This window comes from Peromyscus maniculatus, chromosome 5, assembly GCF_049852395.1.
Source record: "Peromyscus maniculatus bairdii isolate BWxNUB_F1_BW_parent chromosome 5, HU_Pman_BW_mat_3.1, whole genome shotgun sequence".
NCBI lineage: Eukaryota > Metazoa > Chordata > Mammalia > Rodentia > Cricetidae > Peromyscus > Peromyscus maniculatus.
This window is the reverse complement of record NC_134856.1, coordinates 60211717-60236926: the sequence shown is the minus strand read 5'-3', so window position 1 is coordinate 60236926 and position 25210 is coordinate 60211717. Positions and strand designations below refer to the sequence as shown.

The window sequence follows — 25210 nt, the reverse complement described above, 5'->3', positions numbered from 1 at the left end:
TTATGTTTGTGCCTGTGTGGGGGTATGTACACGTGAGTGCAGATACCTACAGAGGCCAGAGAAGTCTGATCCCTGATCCTCCCAAAGCTGTAGTAGATGTCGATGGTTGTGAGCTGTCCAGTGGTGGATACTGGGAACCAGATTTGGTCCTCTGCAAGAGCAGTCCATGCTCTTAACTGCTGAGGCTGAGGCATCCCTATCTGCGCTTCCCCATGCCAGTTAAAAATAACTACTAAGTTTAATTAGTGCTGCCTGCTGGGATGCTGACTGGTCCCTTTGACTTGGTCTTGTCAGGTAAGCACAGCCGCACTTAGTTCCCGAGTTCAGTGACCATGCCTTGTCCGGAAGATAGAATTTCACAGGGCTCCTCCCCATCCTCTGGTACCCCGTCTTCTGGGATCTTCCTGGTCCTTGGGTGGGGTCTATGTTGAGACAGATGTCCTCCTATTCAGGGCTCACTCGACAGGCACTTATTCGCAACACTGTGATCAGTTAGGAGTCTTCGCATTAAGTGCTGCCTACTCAGAGAGACACGTCTCTGGTCAAGGTTGAGGGAACGACTAGTCTATGGAGACAAACATAAATATTTAGAAGGCAGTCAGACAATTTGTCATTTGCCAAAGCGAATCTAGAGGTTCGCCTCTAAGGCCAGTGACCAGGGTGACCAGGGTTACGGTACAAGGCTTCGGTTCCTTCCTGGGGAGCAGGGCTCCAGTCCAATCCGAAAGCAGTTGGTTGCCTCCAGCACTACTGCGTCACTGTCCCACCAGTGGGCACATCTTGCCTGGCAGGTTAGGATTGTAGCATGCAGGGTCCAGTGCGGGGCAAGATGTGTTTTCTCCCCCAGGGAGTTTGTCCGGTGGACTCTGAAAGCTAGTGGAGTAGGAAGAATTTTCCAGATCAGTGTGAGCTTGAGTTTTCTGTGTTGAACCAAAGGATGTTGTGTCTTCAGCAGTAGGGTTTTACGGTCTAGTTCTGGTGGGCAACCAAGAGCAGAAGCAATAGTCTGCATGCATTGTCTTGGGAGCCTTTGGTGCTCCTCCGACCAGTGACTTATAGGGCAATCAATATCCCATGCCTGCAACTGGGTTTTCACTAAATAACCCAGGTCTTCTCGGGGGCAGGCAGTCTTTCCTTTTTTTTTTTTCTCTTGGTTCTAGAGGACTCCCCAGTTAATGTTTTGATTAATAATCAACATTCCTTTTGTATGTGTGCGCAGTATGTCCCCTTGTGGTGTTTGTTTGAGAGCCCCAGTGGAGGTCAGAGGTCAGTCTTCAGTGTCTTTTATGGCTCTCCAGCTTTTGGCCTTATCTTTTTGAGATAGATAGCCTATCTGGAGCTCCCTCTTTCAGCTAGACTGGTTGGTCAGGGAACATGCAGGATCTGCCTGTCTGCCCTCCATCCCAGGGTGGGCTCACAGGCGCATGCCACCTCACCTGCCTTTCTTTCATATGGCTGCTGGGGATCTAAACTTAGGTCCTCATGGTTGCTCAGCAGGCACTTTACCCACAGAGCTAGCTCCCTGGTCCAACATTGCTTTGTTGTGGTTCTTGTTTTGATTTTTTTTATAAGAGTTTTTCTTACCCTCTGCTGTCTAAATCCTCAGGTTGAATAAAAGTATTTTCACATATAAACCAGAACTATTTCTGTTTGAAACCAGCAGGACTCAATGTATAATAAAACACGTTAAAAAAGAGGGGAATGCTTTAGATAAGTCTCCTCCCGAATAAGAACCTCTGAGAAGCCAGCAGCAGGTGGCCCTGCTCCACCACACCAGTTTAAAAATGGTCACCTCTGGAGACATGGCCGCCACTCACTGCTCCAGCAGCGAGTGCAGAACAAACGTGTCTTGGCTGCTCATTCCTCAGTGACTTCTGTCTGCCCGGCTTCCCGTTTTAATTCTGGCAGTAAGCGTCTGTGAATGTCTGCTAAATATTCCTCTTGCTATCAGACAGCCTCCAGCCAGACTGCGCGAGCGCACGGATGCAAACCGATAACTTCATACTCCCTCCCTCCCTCCTCCCTGGCCGTTTACTTCCAGTAGCCAGTTTCTGGGAAACCTCTTTGGGCAGTGATGGAGGGAGAGGGGCCCAGGACCCAGTCCCAGGAGCAGCATCACTGTGGGGTGGCCTTCTGTGACTAGCCGCAGCCTTAGAGGCTGGGGTTCTTGCCATTTCAACTGTGTTTGCATTTCTTTGTGTGGGAGTCTGAACACGTTTTATTAAATGAAAAGTGAGAGTGTGAAGGGGCTGGGAAGACGGTTCAATTTGTAAAATGTCTGCTGTGCAAGTATGAGGAGCTGAGTTTGATCATCAGGACCCAGATAAAACATCATCGTGGTAGGAGGTGGAGACCAGAAGATTCCTAAGCCTAACCCTGAACCCCAGGTTCAGCAATAGACTGTCTCAAAAAAGCAAGATGAATAGGGAACAAGACCCTAGACGGACCTCTGGTCTTCATGTGTGTGTGTGCATGCACGCACACACATACACACACACTCGGAACATGAAAAGCATCCTTGTTATTCTTGGCCCAGCAGGTGGGACTGTGGTGTGACGTCCCCTCACTGGACTTTGGTAGCCCAGGGATCCAGGAGCTTCCTGGCTTTCTTGGGCTTTGTCCTGCTGTGCACCCCCCCCCCCCCCCCCCGCCCCTGCCCTCCTGCCAAGCTTAAAGAAAGCCTTGTCTGTTGGTTGCTGGCCAATGAAAGGGCTCACAGACAAAAGCATCATAGCAGCAACACAGGTTCCCACCAGGTCAGGGTTAGGGGTCAAGCACAGCTTTGCCTGTGCAGAACCCCTGCGGACCCAACCGCATCCCTCGTCTGTGGGGTCTGTTGGCCCTGGGAATTCTATTGCTTATTAGGCAGACCTTGTCTGAGCTGGCCACCCCATGTCCACTGTGCAGCCACAGCAGCTAGCCAGTGCAGCTCCCATGGAGGGTGGTTCCATCTCCCCGCCTGTCAAAGTGGACAGCTTCACTCAGCCATTGGACAGCTTCTAACCCCCTGCTCTGCTGTGCAGACAGCTGGATTATTTTCCGATTTGGTCTGGGACGTGGGAACATCTGAAACACTTGAGCTCCAGGCCATAGCTAACTTTGCTTCACCAAATCTTCCTATTCAGATGTTCCTGGCTATCCTTCCTGTCTCCCTTCAGGCCAATGTTTATGTCCCACATGAAGTGGGAGGGGGCTCCTCAGTCTACCCTGTTGCCATAGTACAGAATCAAGACCCTGCCCCTCTACACATACACACACACACACACACACACACACACACACACACACACACACACACACACACACACACTCTGTTACTAGGATTTTCTCTGCCAGACCTTCAAGTGGGGTCAAGGTTTATTGCCTTTTGTATGTTATAAACTGCATGGGAAAAGCCTAGGAGCCCAGGCCTTCCTGTCTGCTTGTGGCACCTGGTGGATCTCTGTTCCCTCCTGGTTACTTTTGGTTGCCGGACTGGAGTGTGTTCACCACACTGGACATAGTGTCTAACTCTGGTCTGCAGGAGCTGCAGGCTCTCATTCATGCTTTCTTGTTTGAAGTGGAGCAGATCTTGGGAGGAAGGTGGGGAGGGACTGTTAGCATGTAGCTGCTTCTACAGGCTGGGCTCTGGCTGTGCACAGCTCTAGGCCAAGTTCGGCTTTAGGAGGTGAGACTCTGGAGTTGAACTCCCATGGCTGTCAAGTCCACTGTCTTCTTTCTGTGCCCTCCTCTTCCAGGAGAGAGTCTATTTCTTCCTCCTCTCCGCCCTGCTGGTGTGTTGCTCGCTCTGAGTTAAATTTCTTTCTCCTTTAGCTGCATTGCGCTTTGGTGTCATTGTTTACTGTCTGCAAACTCAGGTTGTGTGCTAACATAAATTGCCCCTTGACTTCTCTTGATGTCAGTTGTTGATGCATGGTCCTTGCGGGCATTCCTGAGACAGGCTGCAGAGGCAGGCCGTGGTGAGGCCCTGGGAGCAGGGGTGAGAATTGACAAGGAGAGATTTTATTACTAGTCTTGTTACCGGAACCAAATGTGGACGGCAGCAGCTTCCAGGAGTAAGGATTTACTGTTGCTCACAGTTTGAGGGCATAGTCTCTCACGGGGAGAAGGCGAGGCGGCTGGAGCACTGAGCTGCTTGCTTACACCTCAGTGGACAGGAAGAGGGCTGAGCTAGAAACCTCAAGGCCCCTCTCCTAGGAATCTACTTCCTCCTACTAGGCCCCACCTCCTAAAGGTTCCACAGACCCCTCCCCGCCCCCAACAAAGCCACCAGCTGGCTGGTGTTCAAACTCCCAAGCCTGTGGGAGATAGTTCGTAGTAGAACCACAGCAGGAGGTGATGTGGCCCGTCCCATTGCATGTTCTCAAAGGTGTCCAGGAGTCTCAGTTCCCCGGTGAGGCAGAGGATCGGAGAGTGGGAAGTGGTAGGTGTCTGCATCACATGTGCCCTCCTAGGGACTCAGGAGACCTTGTGGGTTAGAAAGCCTTTGCTGGAGGCAGACTGAATGGTCTGTGTGTGGCGTCTCTGTCACCCCGTCTGTCCCACAGTCGGACGCACCCTGGCCTGTGCAAGCATTGCTTCAGGAAGTAGAACCGCCTTTTCTTTGGAGGTGATAATGAGAAATTATTTCCTTTCTCATGCTTGTACCTCATGCATCTCACTTTTATGAACAAGGCGAAGGCACTCATCTATCATCCGTCCCTTGGACTCAGAAGACCTCATTTCTCCTGGGATTCACATAGTAAAGTAGTTGTCAGGATTGAGCAAAGTTCTCCCTGGAAAACATCCAAGCTAGGCACCAAGTAGGAAACATGCCTGTGCCCACTCAAGTGTCTGGTGACAACTGAGCTATTTGCCAGTTATGCAGAAGATGTTTTCTAGAACTTGTCTCATCCTCGGGGTTCCAATTATTTTGATCCCTCCTCCCTCCCCCAGACTCCAGCAGTAGAGGAAGGAGACTGGGGGAAATCCCTGCAAAGATAAGCCCTAGTGACTCTTGCTATGGTAATTAATTGGCAGAAAAATCAATAATTGAGTGAGAAGTCTCTCAGTCAGTGGTGACAGAAGACAGTGCCGTGAGATGCTTGTGAACTTGGAAGATGGCACTAGAATCAGAGAGCTAATTGGATGAATTTACATACTGCATGCTTCTGTAGTGTCCCGCGCTGCTACTCATTCCGGAAATCTAGAGAAGACTCACAAAGACCAAGATGTCCAAACCTCTTAACTGTTTGACCCTCGAGAGAAGCCTTGGTGAATATGTATCTCACTTCGTGAATTCAAATGGGACCACCCTTTTGTATGTCAGTCTGATAATTAGAAAATGTTAGCGCACTTCCTTTCTTCACAGATCAAATCCTTTCCCATTCATCGGCCCTTTGTGTTTTCTCGTGGGAGCTGCCGTCTTAACGTTGTTTGTCGATACTGACTCTGAGGCAGTTTAATCACAGGCTTTTGTTTGTTTTTTGTTTTTTTCTTACAAATTATTGAGGACCTCAAAGATGTTTTGTTTATGTGAGTTCTGTCAGTAGTCATCATATTGGAAATAATAAGTAAATGACTCTAGAAATCACTATTTAGATAACAAGGAAAGGCTGAGACTAGCTCAGTGGTAGAGCCCTTGCACAAAGTCCGGGTTCCACCCCGAGCACTGCGAACCCCAAGCAAGGCACTATGAGATGTCAGTGCAGCCAGGGTTTCAGAAGGGCTACTTTTTGCATAAAAGTGTGGCATTTCTGTCTTCCTTGAAAACGGGCCCTTCATTCCTTTCCTTACATTGTCTCTGCTGTGGCCTCATCAGGTAAATACTCAGGATCGTTTGCTCTCAAGTGGCAGATGTATCCTGGAAGAAAGAAACTCACTGGCTCCTAGGTCTGTCCCAAGGTGCGGTCCCTTGAGTGACAACAGGATGCTGAACCAACAAAGCAGTAGCAGGTGCATGCTGTGGGCCTCAAGGGTTAATTAATTTTACACAATGAATTATTTTTATTTGTCCCTGAAGGATATTGAAGGAGATGGCCTATTTAACTTTTTTAAATATTTAAATTTTTTAAAAATTATAATGTAATTATATCATTATTATTTTTTCCTTCCTGCCTTCAAACCCTTCTGCATTCTGCCCCCTTTTGCTCTCTTTCCAATTCATGGCCTCATTCTCTCGTATGCGTGTATTTTCAGAGCAGACCATTTGGTGGTGGATAACCAATTGGTGTGCTGATTGCTCTTCTCTGAGGAAGACTTTCTCCCACTCTCCGCTTTCCTTAGTTGCCTGCAGTTCTTTGTCTAGGGTTGAGCCTTGTGAGCTCTCCCTTGTCCACATCAGCATGTCTGTTAGCGTCATCTTTGTTTGGGTCCTGCTTCGGCAGCCATATTGGTGAGACTTCATGGGTATAGCTTCTGCCATTTCTAGGAAACAATCTCACAATGAGCACTCCCCATTCCTGGAGCTCTTAGACGCTTTATGTCCCCTCTTCTGCAATGACCCTGACTCTTAAGTGAGAAGTTGTGTTGTAGATGTTCAAACTGTATTTGTATGTGTGTGCGTGCGTGTGTGTGTGTGTGTGTGTGTGTGTGTGTGCACGTGCGTGCGTGTGTGTGTGTGTGTGTGTGTGTGTGTGTGTGTGTGTGTGTGTGTGTGTGTGTGTACCACATGTGTGCAGTACCTGTGGAAGACAGAAGAGGGTATCAAATCCTCTGGAACTGGAGTTACAGAAGTTATGCCATGTAGATGCTAGAACCAAGCCTGGGCCTCTGCAAGAGCACTTAAGAGCTTTCTTAACTACTGAATCGGCTCTCCAGCTTATTTCTTTAGAGACAGATTCATGTTATGTGGCCCAGGTTGGCTTTGAACTCAAGATCTTCTTGCCTCAACCTTTTAAATTTTGAGACTGCTGCCCCACCATGCCCAGGTTTTATTTTTGTTTTTACTGCAGTTTGGCAGGGAGATAACCAAGTAGTTTGGTGTTACGACCTTGCCTTGTGTTCCCAGACCATCATTTAACATGCAGTTGCTTTTGTACTCCTGATATAATGAGAAGTGCTGTCTGGGAAATATTGTGAAAATAGTTAGAGTTTGTATATCCATTAAAGAGCCCCAAGGGCTCCATGTGGTCCATGGTCACATAGTTGGAGAACTGCTATCTTTAGGCACAGAGGAGGGGCTAGAGAACATTACTCAGTTGGTAGAATTTGTTGCAAAAGCATGTGGATTTGAATTTGAACTCTAGCCTGGTGCAGTGGTACCTGTAATCCTCGCACCCATTGGAGGCACAGGACAGCAGGTCCCTGAGGCCACTGGCTAGCCAGTGTAGCCAGATTGGTGAGGTCTATCTAGATTCAGTGAGACTTCTTAAAAATAAAGTATAGAGTGATAAAGACATCTGATATTGACCTATGGCGTGTACACACACACACACACACACACACACACACACACACACACGAAGTGTGGTAAGTGAAAAGAACAATATTTGGTAAATACTAATTCAGTATCACTGAAATAGACTGGAAATCTGGTGTATTTGTGTAGGCTGAAGTCCTCATGAGACAGTTACTTCCCCCCACAACAGTGCTGAGACGTGGGACCTGAAAGACGGACGGGACCTTCAGTAGAACAGACGCTATCTTCTGGGGACTGAGTGGCCTCGGTAGCTGTGTGATACTTTCTACCATTTTAAGACAGCATGTAGACCCTCCCCACATGTGGTCACTTGATCCTGAACTTTGCAGATGCAGAACCATGAATCAAATAAACTTCCGTTTGTGAATGGTGTGGTCTGTGGTGTTTTGTTATAACAGTGGGAGCATGTGATAGATGTGCGGTTCGCCCACCATGGACATTTGTGAGAACTACGAAAGCATGGCACTCTAACTGGGGGCGCCAACAGCCCCTGTACCCTGTTCTGCTCCATGACTCAGTAAATACCGTTGGTAGTTTGAATAATTTGAGGGAGTTGGATCTATAGATGGAGGACATTAAAAAAAAAAAACAACAACAATTTTGTGATAGAGCATAAAAATAAATCAAGGGCAAAATGTTATTTAATTAAAAACAATAGTGTTCTGAATTGTGCCTGGCCAGCCCTTCTACCTTCTTGTGACCTGCCCTCTTCTCTCTACCCAGTCCTACTTGTCTGTGGCCCCTTAGCCTCCAGTCAGCAACTGTGTAGTGCTCTCCTGAAGTACTAACTGCAGCTTTTATGTAACACACTCGTCCGAAAGGCTAGCCATAGGGTTCTGACTGAGAGGATGCCCAGTATAAAGGCCTTCCTGTTGGCGACAGCTGCCCCCACTCTCCGTTCTCCGGTGTTTGTGCATTGTGACCAGGTCTTGGGGCTGTCTGCCTCCTGTGAACACAACAGGAAACTGGTTTTGTGTGGCCCTGTGCCTAGAAGGACTTCTTCTTTCTTGTCAGTGTTTCTCTGGTTCTTCTGCCTTTGACAAGAATCTACCCTGGTGATAGTAAGGTTTAACTTACTCTTCTGTGACTCAAAGCCACTACCTTTGTGCTGTGGCTGATTTTATGTCGCGAAGTCACTGGGGTAGCAGGCTCCCTATGAGTTGATATTTACCCGTTGCATTCTTTTCTAAAGGCTGCTGAGTTTGTGTGACTGCAAGAAGGGCCCCTTCCAGTAGCTGGGAGCATGTAGGCTGGAGGAGCCATGTGGCCTGGTGATGGGGTCCTACAGCCCCCCACTGGAATCTGCATTGTACAGATGGGTGTTGACAGTCTGCAGGTGAGGAAGACTGGAATCTAGTGATGTCATGCTGTCTTTCTAATTGTGTACCTGGGGCACACATGGAAGGACCCTGGTGAGAGGATATGGGCATGGATTGGAAGCCGAATTCCCCAGCTAGACACTGTACTGAGCAACAGCTGGGCTCTGGGAGGCAGTGAGCCTCACTCTCCTTTCATGTGGAATCTTCCTGGGCTGGCTGGTGAAGCCACACTGAGTCATCCTTAGCTTCTTTTGGTGTTGGCCTCGTGTTTTGAAATATTCCGACTCTGTTGCCCTACCTGGTTGGCTGTGCATAGTTATTATTTTTGCAGATTAGAGGCACCACCTTTTCCAGTCTTTCTCATCACACGGTTTCCCACTTCAAGCTGTGAGAGATTTAATTCAGTTCTGTAGGCGTTTATGGGGTGTTTGCAAGTCGGTAGCTGCATTATTACAAACCTGCCTCCTTGTTTTCCATGTTGCCTGGGGCCCTTTGATTTGCATGCTCCCTGCCAGCGCTGGAGCCTGCTCCTCCTCAGCTCTCCCTTGGTGGGTTGTTAAGACTGAGAGCCTTGTCATGGAGATGAGTGGTCCAGGGTTGACTCTCTCCCAGCTTTGTTCTCGGCTTTGTTGCAGTGCTGTGTTCTGCTGTCTGGTGTGTACACAGAACTTCGTCTAGCAATCTGTTGGCTCCCTTCCTGGTGTGAGAAGTCAGGGGAGTGGAAGAGGAGAGAGGATATTAGAGGAGACAATGACTCTTTCCATTGCCTCTACCAAAGCAATAGAGTATACTCAACTGACTGTTTACGGAATTATGTAGAGAAATATGAATAAAAGTCACATATTCCTAAATACAGTGAGCTACCAAAATCTCTTTAGTAAAAGAGATTCTTTTGCATTACATCTCCAAAGGTTTCTCGGAATTTTTCTCTCATACCAGATAATTGGTTGCAGAAGTTTGCTGTTTATGTCAAGTGATGACCTATGCCCCGGGTGCACACATAGCGGCTAAGGTCTGAGCTAAATGAACTCAGGAGGAACCCTGTTCTGTTGAGGAAATATTCAATATCCGTTATCCAGAATCTTCCCTCCCCCCACATGGAAAAACGGGTCCATAATTTTCCATGGATACATTCCTTCATTCTCTTACAGAAGTGATTTAGCCCGTGGGAGATATATCTACATGAGCTTTATTTTTTCTTTCATACCTTTCTTTTGTTCACAGAGCTCATGGCAGATTCTCATTTGTGTTTTGGATGAATAGTAAGTCAAGCGTGTATCAAGAAATTCATGTGGCAGTGAGCTCTGCCCCTTTGGGTGTATAGAAATAGAAACAGCACGATTGGGAAAATTATCAGCTGGAGCTATGTGCCTACTATGGACACCTACAGGCGTTTGTTTGCGGCTGTCTTTTCTTAGTTTATTATGGTTGCTCTTAATCTGCATCCTTAAAATAGAGAATACACTTGGATTTCACAAATACGGTTCGTTCTCTTCATTTTCCGTTGACTTAATGAGCACCACTGCAGGTTTACACTATAGGGCGCCCGGGCTGAACATGTTCAAGGCATTGTTCAGTTGGAACTCTGATCAGCTTCTGCACAGAGCACACACAGCACAGCAAGGCTCTCACTGTGCTGCACTTAACCATGGGTGGTCCAGGGTTGGATCAGAGCTCAGCTCTTAAGATAATGAATATAAATGGTATCTTCTCAGTTCTAATGTTTTGCTTGTCTATAAGCAGGTGCTAAAGCAGCCTAGCAGATGACTGGAAAACCTGGATCAGCTGTGCATGCCAGGTCAGGGGCCTTTGTTGTGCCTGGGTGGGGATGCCTTCGTGGTGCACCGTACTTCCTAGCATAGAACATCCTGTGAGTGAGCCTGCATTCCATTATGAAAATGGTACCTGTCTCAAGTGTTTTGCAAGTCAGGTGGAGGAGAGGATGCTTCCGCAGATGCCGAGATGACTTCTCCCTACTCCACCCTGTGCCAAAGCAAGTGTGAAGAGCCACTGTCTGGGCATGAAAACCAGTGTGGCAGAATAGGGAGCTGGGTGAACAGAGGGTAGGAAGGCTGCCAGGGATGAGCTGGCTGCCTTGCCTACAAATTTGGCTTTTGTGGACATTATGGGATAGAGCTTTTTAAGCTTTAGAATCTATTGGTTCTGAGATTTTCCTTATTCATTTTGTCTATGGTAAGTGCTAAAAGAGTCAGAGAATTTCCTGTACCACTTATGGTAGTGATAGTAATTTATTATTAACTCCCAAAATTCACAAAGAAGAATTAAGATAGTAAATTTAGGGGGACAGGACAAAAATGTGGAATTCACTGCAGCGGCAGCAGCCAATGTTTTTAAGTGCTTACGTTTATTCATTGTTACCAGCTATTTCTTGATTGCCTGTTATACCTAAGACTCCTGCCTGTCATGAACTCACAGTTGACTATAACAAACATACATCACACAAGAGACTGAAATTACAGTGTCCTTGGGATACAGTGGGGAATGAGGGCACCTGGGAGCTCTTTAACTGTATTCTCTCCTGGAGATGTCAGAGAAGTGGATAGTGAAGACCTTTGAAGCTATATAGAACTGAGAGGGCCCTGTGAGGTGAGGTGGAGGGCTGAGAGAGGGCCCCGTGAGCTGATCCGAGGCTGAGATCAGTGTCCTGTGAGGCGAGGTGCTGTAGGGCCGAAAGGATGTGTGATTGGAGGTATGAGAGGTGATCCAAATCCTGGAAGTTTCCCACTAGCCCCAGCCACACTGAGATGAGAGTGGTGGGTCTGACCGAGTGACGAGGTGAATACCTTCCTAACAGTCTTAGGGTAAAGGAACGCAGGCCTCTCTGATGTCCCCTGCTCTACAAAGCCTTTCCTTTTCCTTGTGTCTTCTTCCAAGTCAAATATGACTTCCTCCTTTCCAGTGAGGAGTATCCCACCAGAAATTTCTCCTGGTGCCATCTGAGGACACTTGGATCCATTCCGTGGGAAGCCTGGCTCCCTGTACTAGGCAGTGACATTCTGGTGCCAAGAATTGCATCTTGGTGGGGAGAGCATGTAGGTCTGTCTGTGGGTGCTAGATGTGCTCCATGACTATTTGTTGACTATTAAAGAGCTTCAAAGGGTCTCTGTGTCCATGTCTCCTCCTTTCCTGAGGAACTTGAAAAGAACCAGAGTAATCATGTCCTTAAGCCACCCAAGTTGCAGTGCAGTTCACATTGAGAATTCCACAAGATCTTGACCTGCCTCAGTGCACAAACAGATGTGTGTGTGTGTGTGTGTGTGTGTGTGTGTGTGTGTGTGTGTGTGTGTGTACGTGTACACTAGCCTGGGTGAGTGGTCAGCATGTTGAACACATACCGTCGTCCAGAGCATTAGTGTCCAGAGGTCATTTCTAGGAAGGGTGATGATGTCCATGTACTAAAGTCCCCTGTGACCCATAGTGTGATCTGCACCTACCACTGACTGTTCATGTTCTCAGCTTGTCTTCTGAGGTGTGAACTGGGCTTTGGGGGCTCATGGGGACTGGGCTGATGTCCACCTCTGCTGGGTAAGCTGAGCTAGGCCCAAAAGCTGGCATCTGCTGCTGCGTGTTCTTGTCATCATATCTCAGATTGGTGAAGGTATAAGGTGGCCATGCCCAGTTGCATAGGGTGCTGAGGGGAGAGAGATGACCCCTTTATTGATTGCCAAAGCTTCTGGGCCATGAGCAGAGTGGGACAGGGCATGGTTTGGCATGCCTGTTTTTGCCTTGGAGAGGTCTCAGTATATTGACAAGGAATTTTCAGTACTTTGTTTTGAGAGGTAGAGTGTGTGTTCTTATGTGCGGGTGTATAGGGGTATAGATCAACCTTAGGTGTCTTTCCTTAAATACCATTCATTTTGTTTTACGAAACAAGGTCTCTTCACTGGCCTGGGGTTCACAATTCAGACAGGAGCACGCCACTACAGCTGACTTCCTTTCATGGGATTTGGGGACTGAACCCAGACCTTCATGCTTACACAGCTTGCACTTTGCCAGCTGAGCCATCCCCCAGCCTCAAGAATTTTACTGTTACAAAAAACAAACAAACAAACAAAACACAAACACAAGCTGGGTGGTGGTGGTGTGCATCTTTAATCCCAGCACTCAGGAGGCCGAGGCAGGTGGATCTCTGAGTTCCAGGCCAGCTTGGTCTACAGAGTGAGATCCAGGACAGCTACGGCTACACAGAGAAACCCTGTCTTGAAAAAACAAAACAAAACATAGCCTTCCTTGGGTGCTGGCTTTCCCTGAAAGGCAAGGTTGTCTTCCTTCCAGTTGGAGAAAGCTAGATGTAATAATTGTGGGTCAATGCTAGATGCACTTTCTCAGAACCTTACTTCATCAGGAAACCTGCTGGGAGGAACACGGTGTGGGAGAGGGGCACGTCTGCATGGTTGGTTTCTGTGCAGAACATCTTGTGATGTGTCTCTGCACAGACGGAGGAATGCAGACCTCCCTGCCCTCTCTATTGTGTCCCAGCTCATGGCAGTTGCTGGAGAAGACTGTGCTGCTGAAAACCCAGTTTTGCCCTCTCACCCCGCCCCCACTTCACTGCTTGTGAGCCCTTGCCTCACAAGCCACCTGTGAAGGAGGAAGTGCAGCCCGGCTCCAGAGCCCCCATTGCTACTTGGAGAATCTGTGGCTTCCTTTCCTGCCCATAAACAAAAGCAGCCAGCTGAACGAGTGGGGCATTGCTTATCATGGGATGTTTGCTGCGTCAGAGGAAGGGAAGGAGCTTTTCCAGAATGCTCACTGTGTAGGGCATCTCACTATAAACTACAGAAAGTGAATTAACGCAGAGGTGAAGGCATGAAACAGACTAGAAGTGGTAGAACCTCGTAAACTTAACTTTGTATGTTCTGTCAGGGTTTCATAGTATGTGCACATGGGGGCATTTGAGAACGGAACCCTCCTTAGGGGAAAATTGAAATCTTGATTCTTGAGAAATAGTGATGCTTCAGAGATGCCTCTTTTCTAAATTCTGGAAGATCATATTGTGTTCAGGGGCGACACTTGTCATTTGCAGCACAGTAACGACTCCCACATCGGTCTCCCTGGTGACTGCTCAGTGTGTCGAATGTAGGTAGCATCCCCCTTGCACGTCCTCTGTGACAGAGACCATCACAGACACTGTGTGCTGTTGTTCTGTCACAGTAGCTAGAGCTTGGTGGTCTGTGGGTACTTACCCAGTGGCTGCTGTGATGTGGGCCAGCGAACACTTGATATTACCTAATTATTTAATGTTAGGACATCTTTGATAAATATTTTGGCTTTGGGGGCATTTATATTGTGGTATAATAAGCAGTTTGGCATTATCAAGTAAATTCACATTTATGCAGCCATGGTGTGTGTCTGTGGTTTTCTGTAAGGCTAGAATTCCAAACCTGGTAAGGCAGCTTCCTCATCTCTCCTTCCCTCAACCCGTTCTGCTTCTGCTTTGAGCCTACACTACTCCAGGAATCCCACTTAGGAGAAATTATCTCAGCCTTTGTCCCTTTGTGACCCATGGATCTTGCTTAGCAGCCCTCAAGATTCATCCATAATGTAGTAGATGTCAGAATTTCCTTCCTCCTTAAGGCTGGATAAAATTCCGTTGTATGAATGGGCCACAGTTTGTTTATTCCCTCATCAGTGGACACTTGGGTTGGTTCTACTGTCCGCCTATTGGAAAGAGAACTGCTGTCAACTTGAGTTGACACATAACCAGTGGTTCTCAACCTGTGGGCCATGACCCCTTTAGGGTCAAGCAACCCTTTTACTAGATCACCTAAGACCACCAGAAAATACAGATGTTTATATTACAGTTTATGACAGTAGCAAAAATTACACTCATGAAGTAGCAACGAAAATAATTTTATGGTTTGGGGGTCACCAAGCGTGAGGAATGATATTAAAGGGTTTCAGCATTAGGAAGGTTGAGGACCTCTGCTCTCGAGCCTGCTTTCAGTTCTTTGGGGTGCAAATCCTGGATCCCATGGCAAGGCTGAGGGACTCACTGACTGTGCCTCCCATTCTGAACCTCACAGCGATGTGTCACTTCAGTTCCAGAGAACCTGACACCTCTTCTGGCCTCCAGGGTCACCGTGTGCCTGTGGTGCATGTACATGTAGGCAACACACTCATACACATATAAATAAGTCCTTAAAAGTCTTTCTTTCTTTTTCTTTCTTTCTTTCTTTCTTTCTTTCTTTCTTTCTTTCTTTCTTTCTTTCTTTCTTTCTTTCTTTCTTTCTTTCTTTCTTTCTTTCTCTCTCTCTCTCTCTCTCTCTCTCTCTCTCTCCCTCCCTCCCTCCCTCCCTCCCTACCCCCCCCTCCCTCCCTCCCTCCCTTCCTTTTTATTTGAGACAAGGTTTCTCTTTGTAGCTTTGGTGCCTGTTCTGGATCTCGCTCTGTAGACCAAGCTGGCCTCGAACTCACAGAGATCAGCCTGTCTCTGTCTACCAAGTGCTGGGATTAAAGGTGTTCACCACCACCACCTGGCAAAAGTATTTCTTGAAATGACAGAACACAATAGGAGTGTATGTAAAAACTGGCAATAAACCCGTTGCCTTCTGTTATAAACAATATTTTTCAAAAATAACTTCTCCAAGGCAAGTACAAGAGTAGCAGTGTACAGAGCGACTGTCCGCGTTTGCAAATCTCCACATCTGGATTCAGAGTGGCCAGCTGGGTTCTTTTACCTGCTGCTTTGGTCAACCTTTGACACTATCTCGAGTCATTCAACCTCAGCAAGCTCCATTACAGGCTGTGAGAGGAGGAGGAGGAGGAGGAGGAGGAGGAGGAGGAGGAGGAGGAGGAGGAGGAGGAGGAGGAGGAGGAAAAAGATAAGAAAATGCTTTGGTGTCCTTGATGAACCTGGATCTGCCTGCCTGGGGTCTCCAGCAGGGGCTCGGGTTACCCAGGGATTCTGACTACACTGAAAGCTGCTGTTGAAATTTCCCTCAGGAATCTGACCAGATCTCTTTCTTCCCTGCAGGTTCTTGCTGCAGGCTCTGTGAACTCAGGCTCTGTCTGCACCGGAGGCTGCAGTGTTTTTAGGTAAGTTGCTGCAGGCTGCCGCACAGACCCAGTTTACCTTCCACGGCTATTTGATGTTTTAATTGGACTCCTGTGTCCCAATAATGGTTCTTTGGAAAGACTGTTCTTTCTGGGTGTATTGAATGTTGTGATTCTTTTCTTTTACTCACAGCAGATGTGGTGAACAGGGCTGGCAGGGCTCACATAGGCTCCTTTGAACTTTGGAGTTGCCTAAATAGGGGGATGGGGAGGACTGGTTCAAACCAAGTCACTGATGGGTTTCTCTGTGTGTCCGGGGTGTGTTTACGCGAGTATGCATTTTCTAGTCAGCTTGTGCATCTCTACATAGAGAGTGCTCCCTAAGTAACAGGGACTCAAGGGAGCATATTGCAGGCAAAGGGCTCCTGAAGTCCACTGTCCTGGAGGATGCAGGACGTGGTGGGGCATGCTGAGATGAGCTGTTATGAGTTAGATGGATGAGGCAGATAGGACCAATTGTCGGCTTACCCATTCAGCCTTGCGTCAAGACTGTGCTGCCCCCTTCCTTAGGTGAATATAGAAACAGCAGGAAATGAGATAGATCTGAGAAGGGGCCAGTTAGGGGTGACCACCTGGCATACTAGGCCTCTAACGTGTGTCAAAACCAGTTCCTGACCTACTCTGTCCTGCCTTGTAAGACCACTCACATATGTGCCTATCTGGACCTCACATGTCTGATTTTCTACCCTTTGCCTCTAAGAACATAAATGTATATTTTCTAGGAATAAAAAATGTGTGTATTTGGGTCACAGTGAATTACTTAATACGGACTCATTTATGCCCCATCTGTTACCAACATCCCAATTCGTTCATCTTTTGACCCAGAGTGCCCTTCATGGCATCATCCACCTCCATGCAGTGTCCAGTCCAGGTCTGCGTGCTGCCTAGAACTGCCATGTCTCTTGTTCATCCTGGTACCTGCAGCCTTTGACTTCCATATTTGTGTGCGTGCGTGCGTGTGTGTCTGTCTGTCTGTCTGTCTGTCGCATGCACACGAACAAGGGCAAGATATCCCCACAGGAGATGCCAGATTCACCTCATACTTTCTCACTGCACAGGGTCAGTGCATGAGGCTCATGTATGTGGGGAGGCTGTGGAAGTCTCTGTGCAGAGAGGAGTGAATGCTGAGGATTGGAGGTAGAGGACCAGGATGGGTTGTGTGTGACACAGCTGTGTTCCCTCCTGATGGGATCCTGAAGTCTCCGTCCACTTACTGTGTAAACTCTGATGTGGGGACAGAACTGCAGGGAGGTGAGAGCATCCCAGCACAGGAAATAAGCAGGCCTGCCTGCCTGCCTGGGTTTTGCTTTAGGAAAGAACCTTGCCTTCCAGTGCCTTGGGCTCCTCTCCTGCTAGGTGACAAGCCAGTGCCGTTGAAGCCAGGTGGCGGCCTGGGGGCCTCCTGGAACTACCTGGACACAGTTGAGGACCCTCTGGCGTTTCCTCACCTGGGAGAGCTGTGGGAAGCAGCTGCTCTTGTTTCTCCAGCCTGTGGGGTCTCTATTTCCGGAGCAAGGCTTAGTGGGTAAGCATGGGGAGCAAGGTCCTGGGCAGGTCCTAGAATATGCTCAGGCTGAGCAGTTCTGATGATGCCTGCTAGATTTTAGGCATCCGTCATTTTGTCAGAAACCCTAGTTTATACTATTATAATAAAGATATTACTTCATACAACTCAGAAACATGAAATAGAGAAAGTGTCCCTGTGTGGAGTACTCTCGGAAGGTGATCATTTTGGTGCCCATAGACTTCCCGTAAATCTAGTCACATTTACAATCAGGTACATTTAAAAAGTGGAATTACCTGGGGTGTGGTTCTGCAGACCTTTGATCCCAGAACTCAGAGGCAGAGGCGGGTGGTTATCTGTGAGTTCAAGGCCAGCCTGATCTACATGGAGTTCCAGGCCACTCAGAGCTGTTGCTACCCCCCACCCCGCAAAGGAATTAATGTCTCAGTAGGTGAAGGTGCTTGCCTGAGTTCAGTTCCCAGAAGCCACATGGTAAAAGGAAAAAACTGACTCCCACAGACTTTTCTCTGATCTCCACATGTGTGCCCCTCTCTGGCCCCTACACGCATATGTACACATGTGGTCCTGCAAATACGTGGAATATGACATCTTGCTATGTACCACACTGGCAGTGTCCTTCTCTTTGGGAGGTGTTTACAGTCCTGCATTATAAAGACGTACTTCTGTGTATCCCCTTAGTGAAAAGCAGCTGAGTTGGCTCTTAGTTTGTGAGTCCGAGGGCTGGGCTCTGTCACAGAACACATTGTAATTTCATAAGCTGTTTCCTTTCTCTAGTTTGTTTGTTGATATGGAGCGTGTGTTTGGTGGCAATGGAAGGTTTTGAGACGGAGGCATTCACTGAGGAACAATGGGGAGCGTTCAGACTTTGATTCCTTAGTGAAATAACTGTTTTTGTTCCGTGGAGGCTTGTCTCTGTTAATTAACCATGTGTCTGAGAGCAGTTGGAAGAATCCACACAGCTTGAGTCATTCCAACCCAGGCACTCCTGCCTCTGCCTTTCCGTAGGCCAGGTTCTTGGAGATCCTGGGTGATTTGGTTCCTTTCCCTACACACCTGCCCAGCCAACCCCCGCTGTGCAGGGCTGTTTAAAGAGAAGTGAACAGAGAGGCTAAGCTTGGCTACAGCGTGGGAACTGTAGAACTGAATCTGCTGATGAAAGTCCTTGTTTATATTCAACACAGTGGGGTTGCCCCGAGTCTAGTTCTATGTACTCCATTGCGTCCTTCTGCTAGGGAGGGTGCCAGAGCCCCAGAGTGGGGGAAGGACCTAGAGTCTGGTGCTAGGCTGTCAACTTTGAGCCGTGTTGGCTCTGGATACATGTAAACAGACATGACAGGACATGGACTTTGAGTGGTGGTGGCACACACCTGTAATGCTAGCATTCAAGAGGCTTTGGCAGGAGGGTTGTGGGTTATGAATGCAGGACCAGGCTGGACTACATATGGAGACATTGAGAGAGAGAGAGAATATCCCAATACACACATACAGCCACATACACACAGAGACAGACAGACAGACAGACAGACAGACAGACAGACACACACACACACACACACACACACACACACACACACACACACACACACCAAAACTGAGCTTGGTGGAACCTGATTTAATGAAAGGAACCTTAATGTTAGAGTTGAATAGCAGCCTGCACTTTGCTACCAGATTGTCAGTGTTAATTTCTTTAACCTTGGGCAGTTTGCCTAAATTATTTGTTTGGTGCTGGAGATTGAGCCCAGGGCCTTGCCTTGAGCATGTTAAACTGAGACATTGTGTGCTTTGCTTTCCATATAAGCAAAAGGCACTGAAATGTCACACCCCAGTCAATAACCTCTGGGAGGGGTGGGTCCTGATAAAGGCTCTGGAGCCTCCCTGTCCTGCCAGGAAGCAGTGTTTATAGGTGGGCTGTGGGAGCATCTCTGTGGGTGATCTCAGCTGCTGGCCTTCAAGACTGGGTGGTCACATCCAGCTTGGAGAAATAGCTATACAACAATCTGTCTCAAGCTTTCTGTCAGATTTTATTAATGGGACACTTGCTGCACCAATATAGCTATTCAACTAAAAAAAAAATTTCTGAAAAAAATTAGCTCAGTTGTTGATACCTTCCTTATCATGATCGGTTATGTCCATGTAACATGATTACTCTGTTTAGAAGGGACTACAGTAAGAATGAAATCTGAGCCAGATGGGACTGAGACCATAGGCAGGCAACACAAGTGACCCTGAATGACTTCTTCCACCCCGGAAGAGATGACCTGCAGTTTATGGCCTCCTTTTGTTCTGCGCCTGTAAATCAGTGCCTTTTCCATTCTGCTGGTGGGAGCATCAGGTGGGTGGTTACAGCTGGTTAAAGCCGCATGGTTCCCTGTGTTATCTCGCAGCACTTTTAGCCTCAGGGTTTAGTAGCTGGGAGCCTGCTAAACTTCAAGGTGCAGTACCCGAAACTGAGTCTGGCATAGAAGTGAGTGACCTAAGATAATCTGAGCTCAGGACCACAGCATTCCACATGGAGAGGGGGGCGGAGGGTGTTAGGGTCAGCGCCTGAGCCCCGGCAGCCCTAATAGCCTCGGCCTGGCTGCCCTCTCAATAGACCACTTAGAGGCACACGTGACAGTGAAAAGCCAAGAAAGCTAAGATTGAATCAGTGTGGCCAGCTGAGAGGAGGAGCCTAGCTGGTCAGTGCCCCTCCCCTCACTCCCATTCTTCAGAGTCCTGACAGAAGGTTTAGGTTGAAGAGAGGGCAGAGGTGTGCACAGCTGAGCAGTCCTGGTCAAGGTGTGGGCCTGCCCATCACTAATGCATTGTTGTTTCAGCTCCAGTCTGTCCCGCGTGGTGGTCTGACAGGTTGTCAGAACTGGGTAACATCTCGTCCTGGGAGACAAGCTCTTCCTCTGGCTGGCACCAGGCGTCAGCCTTTTCCTTCATGAGCAGGAGATTATTTGGAAAGTCCAGTTTCTCGGGGTCCACTCTCTCAGGAGCCTGATAGCTGGAGCGTGGGAGGTGGACGCAGATGTCTATAGCATAGTCTCATTCTGTCCAGGACAGTCAGGGGATCAGGATGTCTCCTGGACTTGGGTTGAGCCAGCTGCAGTTTCTGTACTGTAGACTTGTCCATTTCAGAGAGTTTGAGCACACAGTCACTTCCCCATCTTGGGCTTGCCCTGTATCCCCAGTAAAACGTCATGGCAAAGATGCTAACACTGTATTAGAAAACGTGAGTGCTGAGTTAGAATCAGGGTTGTAGGAGTGTTGAAATGCGGCTTTTAAATTTTCAGCCTGTCATGTGCCTCCTGTTTCTGATGCCACCTCTCACAGTGCTGGCTCTGTTCTGTCCAGCTGTGCACTCCACAAGGGCTCTCGGTCCCTTGGTTGTATAGACTGTGCAGGCTTCAGCCTTCACAATGGTTCACTCTAGACTGGTGTGCGTGCGTGTGTGTGTGTGTGTGTGTGTGTGTGTGTGTGTGTGTGTGTGTGTGTGTACATGTCTATCTGCAGGTGCACGTGTGTATATGTCCACATAGAGGATAGAGCCGCCCTCAGATGTTATTCGTGAGGTGTCTTCTACCTTGGTTTTGTTCTGTTTTAGATGGAGTCTCTCACTAGCTTGTCGATAAACTCACTTAGCAAATAAACTAGTTGACCAGTGAACCCCCGAAACCTGCCTGTCACTGCCTCCCCAGCACTAGGTTTATGAGTGTGTACGTCTGTGCTGGGCTTTTTTTTCTTTAACATACATTCTTGAGATCAAACTTGGGGAGGTCCTCATGCTGCTTGCATGGTAAGCACTTTACCCACTGAGCCCCAGACTCAAAAACGTGTTTTTGTTGCCTACTTTGCTGACTAGGGCAATGGACCTAGCTTGGTCAGGATCCTTATGTTACCTTAATCTCTTAGCTGCCCATTCAAGAAACTCTGCCTCCCAAGTGCTGGGATTAAAGGCGTGCGCCACCACCGCCCGGCCAAGTTGCTCCCATTTCTTGGTCTCTGGCCCTTTATCTTTAAAGCATGTCACTTTTTCAAAGAATGAACCTATTGGATGTAATCAATCTAATAATGGCATATTTGTATTGGAAAGGGGAACCTCATGCCAAAGTGCGGGTGTGGAGGTCAGAGGTCAACTTGGACTGTCAAGTCTCTCCTTCCACTTTACATGGGTTCCGGGGATCCAACTGTGCTCATGAGGCCTGCAAGCACCTTTGCGTACTGAACCATCTTGCAGCTAGGAAACTTGAAAATCCTGGTGTTTTATATTTAAGAGCCGAATCAACAGTGAGTTACCAACATCGGTGTTTTCTAGGCTTTCCTGAGTGATTCCTGTAGGCATTGGAAGTGGAGAAGCTGCTTCCGCACAAGGGAAAATTAGCAAGAACAATAGTAATTGTCATAATGTAGGCATGGCCTTCAAGGCCACTTTGAGGGACAAGAAAGTTCTCTTTAGTGGCCATGAACAAGTGATGCTGTGAGTGATGCTCAACTTCTCTGCCATTACCTACCGGCCCTCTCATCTTCATGAGTAGGGTATAAGGGCTGGTGTGGTTCACCCTGTGGTCCAAGGACACAAAGTCCAGGGGAGTGTCCAAGGAGGAAGGCAACCAGCTACAAAAGCCTGGTGGTGCAAAAGGAGATCCGTCCTGCCCTCCTTTCCCCATCCTTTGTCTATTGTGTGAAGCTTAGCACGCAGGCATTACTCCTGTGATCTGCTTGCCTGGGAACCACACTATTTTTAGGCACTACTCCACACAATAGGTTTATAAAAAGGCTATTGAACCTTTTGAGGCTGCTGTGTTCTGTCTGACAAGGCTGAGTTACAAGCAGGCTTTCCCGCCTCACTGTTCAGGCGTGTAGGATTTTCTTTGCTTCATCTTTTTCTTTTTCTTCCTTGGAAAGCAGCAGAGTAGCTCGGAGATCCAGAGGTCTGACAGTCTTGACAGGCTGTGCTGGGTGTCTGTGGAACACTCCCATGCCTTCTCCAGCTCCATTTCATAGACAGTGGTTAAGTTGCAATTTTTTTTTTTTTATTTTTCCTCCTTTTTCTTTTAAAACGTGCTAAAATATGCATAGTTAGTGGTGCTGCAGGAAAAGAGAACAAGGAAGGTGTTTTCTCTTTCTGAGTCTGTTGTGTCTTGAGTTGTTTTCTCCAAGGAAAGGATCTCCTTGACTCGGCCTGCTGACCAATCAGGAAAGCAAGCACTGTTTTTTACTTTACGTTTGTTTTTAGAAGACCACTTGGGCCAGGGCTGTAGCTAGCTCAGTGGGCTGCATGCTTGCCTAGCATGCACAAGGCCCTGGCTTCTATCCCCAATGCCACATAAACCAGGGTAGTGACCCAGCACTTGGGATGTAGAGGCAGGAAGATGACAAGTTCACAGTAACCCTTGGCTGCATACTGTGTTCAAAGTCAGCCTGGTTTTTATGAGACCCTGTCAAAACAAAATCCAAAAGAAGATGAGAAAAAAGCAATTGGAGCTTGTTAATTTCTTATTTTAGGCTCTGAATTTGTTCATCTGGATGGAAGGACTGACTTGCCATCACTGAAATGGAAAGACAACACACACATACACACACACACACACACACACTGTCTCTCTCTCTCTCACTCACACTCACTCACTCACTCACTCACTCACTCACTCACTCGATGTTCTCATATGCCCACGGGATAGATTGGTCACTTCTTTGCCTTGGTGTCTCTCAATTAAGATGCTATACCAAGCAGTTTGCTAGGCTTATGCTGTGCAGCTGACTTTTTCAAATGCACAACTTCATGGAGACCATTCTCAAGCTAATTTTCTTCTAGGGAATTAGCTAAGTGAGGACTTTCTTAGCATTCCTTGTAGGGGTTGGCAGGCTCAAAGTTGTCTGTGATGACCTTGCGATGCTTGCAGAGGGAGGTTAACACCTCTGGCTGGCCTTACATCGTGTAATTCCTCTGGCACTGGGATCTGCCCCCGGGACGCCAGCCGCTGTAAGGACAGGTGTGTGCAGCTTGGCTGAGGGCACCACTTAGGTTCACCTGGCTGCTGAGCCATTCTGCCCTTTGTCTTCTCCAGTGTCTCTCATTCTCCTTGGGCTTGTCAGTGGCCTGGCTGGCAGCCAGGTGGTATTGATGCTTCTCTCCGGGTTCCTCAGGTGCTTGGCTCTTTGGACACCTGCTCGCTTCAGCTGTGGAAGCTGTTGAGTGATATTAAACAGCATCGCTGCTCATAGATCCATTATCAAGGTCACTGCACACAGCATCCCGTGTCCCCTTCCCTGTTAGCTCTGGTGTTGATTCAGTAGGCCTAGGGTAGGGCCCAGAAGATGAAATTTCCACCAGGCCTTCCTGAGGGAGTTGTCCATGTGGACCATCAGTGGTTGACCATAAAAGCCTGGATGATGAGTAGCTCACCCAAGGTAAGAAAGGTCAAACCCATTCCTTCCTCTTGGTTCTGCACCTCTACATTAGTGCAGAGTGCCCCACAGGCTTCTTAGGCTGCCTACCCAGATGTAGGAGTTGACTTTGCTTGTCTATGGTTTCTGTTGCTAGAGGGACCAGGTGACAAAGGATGATTGTGTGGATTGCATGTCCCTCCAGCCCCAGACTACAGGCTTGGTGGAGTCTCATTGAGTGTGTTTGTATGCTGAGTTACCGGTAGTGATCTTATTTTTGGCCACCATCTTGGTCTGTTTGTGTCTTGTGGTATTGTGCTTACCTTTGCACTGGTGGGTGTGTGAGCTGTGAACATGTTTTATTAGAAAACACAGGGTTCTCTTCAGGGGTGATTCAGAGCCTGGTGGGGCATATCTACACTATAGCTGAATTCACATTTCATGGTGACAGGTGCCTCTTTGTAAAAACAAAAACTTAAAGCGTTTTTGTTATTGTTGTTTTTATTTGCTGAGAAAGAATCTTGGTTTGTAGCCCAAAATAACCCCAAATACAGTTGTCCTTCTGCCTCAGCCTCCTGGGTGCTGGTGTTGCAGATGCAAACCACCCTGCCTAGTTTATAAACCCATTTAAATAGTCAAAGGCCGGCTTGTCAGATTGATCTGAAGCCTCCTTCTCTTTTATCAGCATAAATGAGGTGAGGGAGCGGGAGATAATCGAGGAGGAGGTGGTGTTGATGAGAAAGTTCCAGTTTGCGTTCTTTGCCTTTCTGACCCAACATGTCCTGATCGCCTCACATGGAGATGGTCTTCCTTCTGGGGAACAGGAGGTGGGAATGCCTAAACCAAAGGACTCTTCATACGGGTGAGCAGGGATGTGTACATCAAGACACCATGCTGTTCAATTTTTTTCTTAAGTACAAGAGATGACCCTGGGACCTGTGGGCATATGCTAGGAACACTTGCCCACTTTTATTTTATTTTATTTTTTTGAGGCAGGGTCCCACAGAGTTGTTCATGCCTCAGTGTTGTTCTCACCAGCCTTGACCTTTGCTCCTCCTGCCTCTGTCTTCAGAGTCACAGAGGTCTGTGCCACCAGGACTGACTCTTTCCTAGTACTTCAGGAGTAAAGGCTTCATGCTTTAACCAAGGCCCCTTTGATGCCTGTTGAACTTTAGCTTGGGACAGTGGTGCTTCTGTTTACTTTTTCTTCATAAAAACCAAGACTCTGAAATTCAGAGTCTCTGTGACTTCACATTGTTCATCTTTCTAGCTGTCTGAGTTTTTGCATCTTTCCAGCAGTGGCACCTTCCACGCTTCTGCAAGAAGTTCAGTCTTTGTAGGCTCTTCCATTTCTAGCTAACTTACAACTTGTTACTGACAAAGCTCGGGGCTTGCAGCCATGAAACTCACTGAATTGGAGGCCCCTGGCTGTACCTGGGCCTGGCTCCCTTGGTGCTGGCTAGCCTTCTGTCCGTGTGAGATGCTTGAAGAGGCCAAAACAACTGGGTGTTGTTCTTG

General features: G+C 47.8%; 1 protein-coding gene across 5 annotated transcripts in view; it reads left to right on the top strand.

Annotated features, from left to right (window-relative positions):
- Positions 1-25210, top strand: part of Sipa1l2 (signal induced proliferation associated 1 like 2) — a 169080-nt gene that overhangs the window by 35697 nt on the left and 108173 nt on the right. For all 5 annotated transcript variants that reach the window (XM_076572340.1, XM_076572339.1, XM_076572338.1 and 2 more), the window contains exon 2: positions 15716-15777. The gene's annotated coding sequence lies outside the window, so the exon portion shown is untranslated. The remainder of the gene's footprint in view (positions 1-15715; positions 15778-25210) is intronic.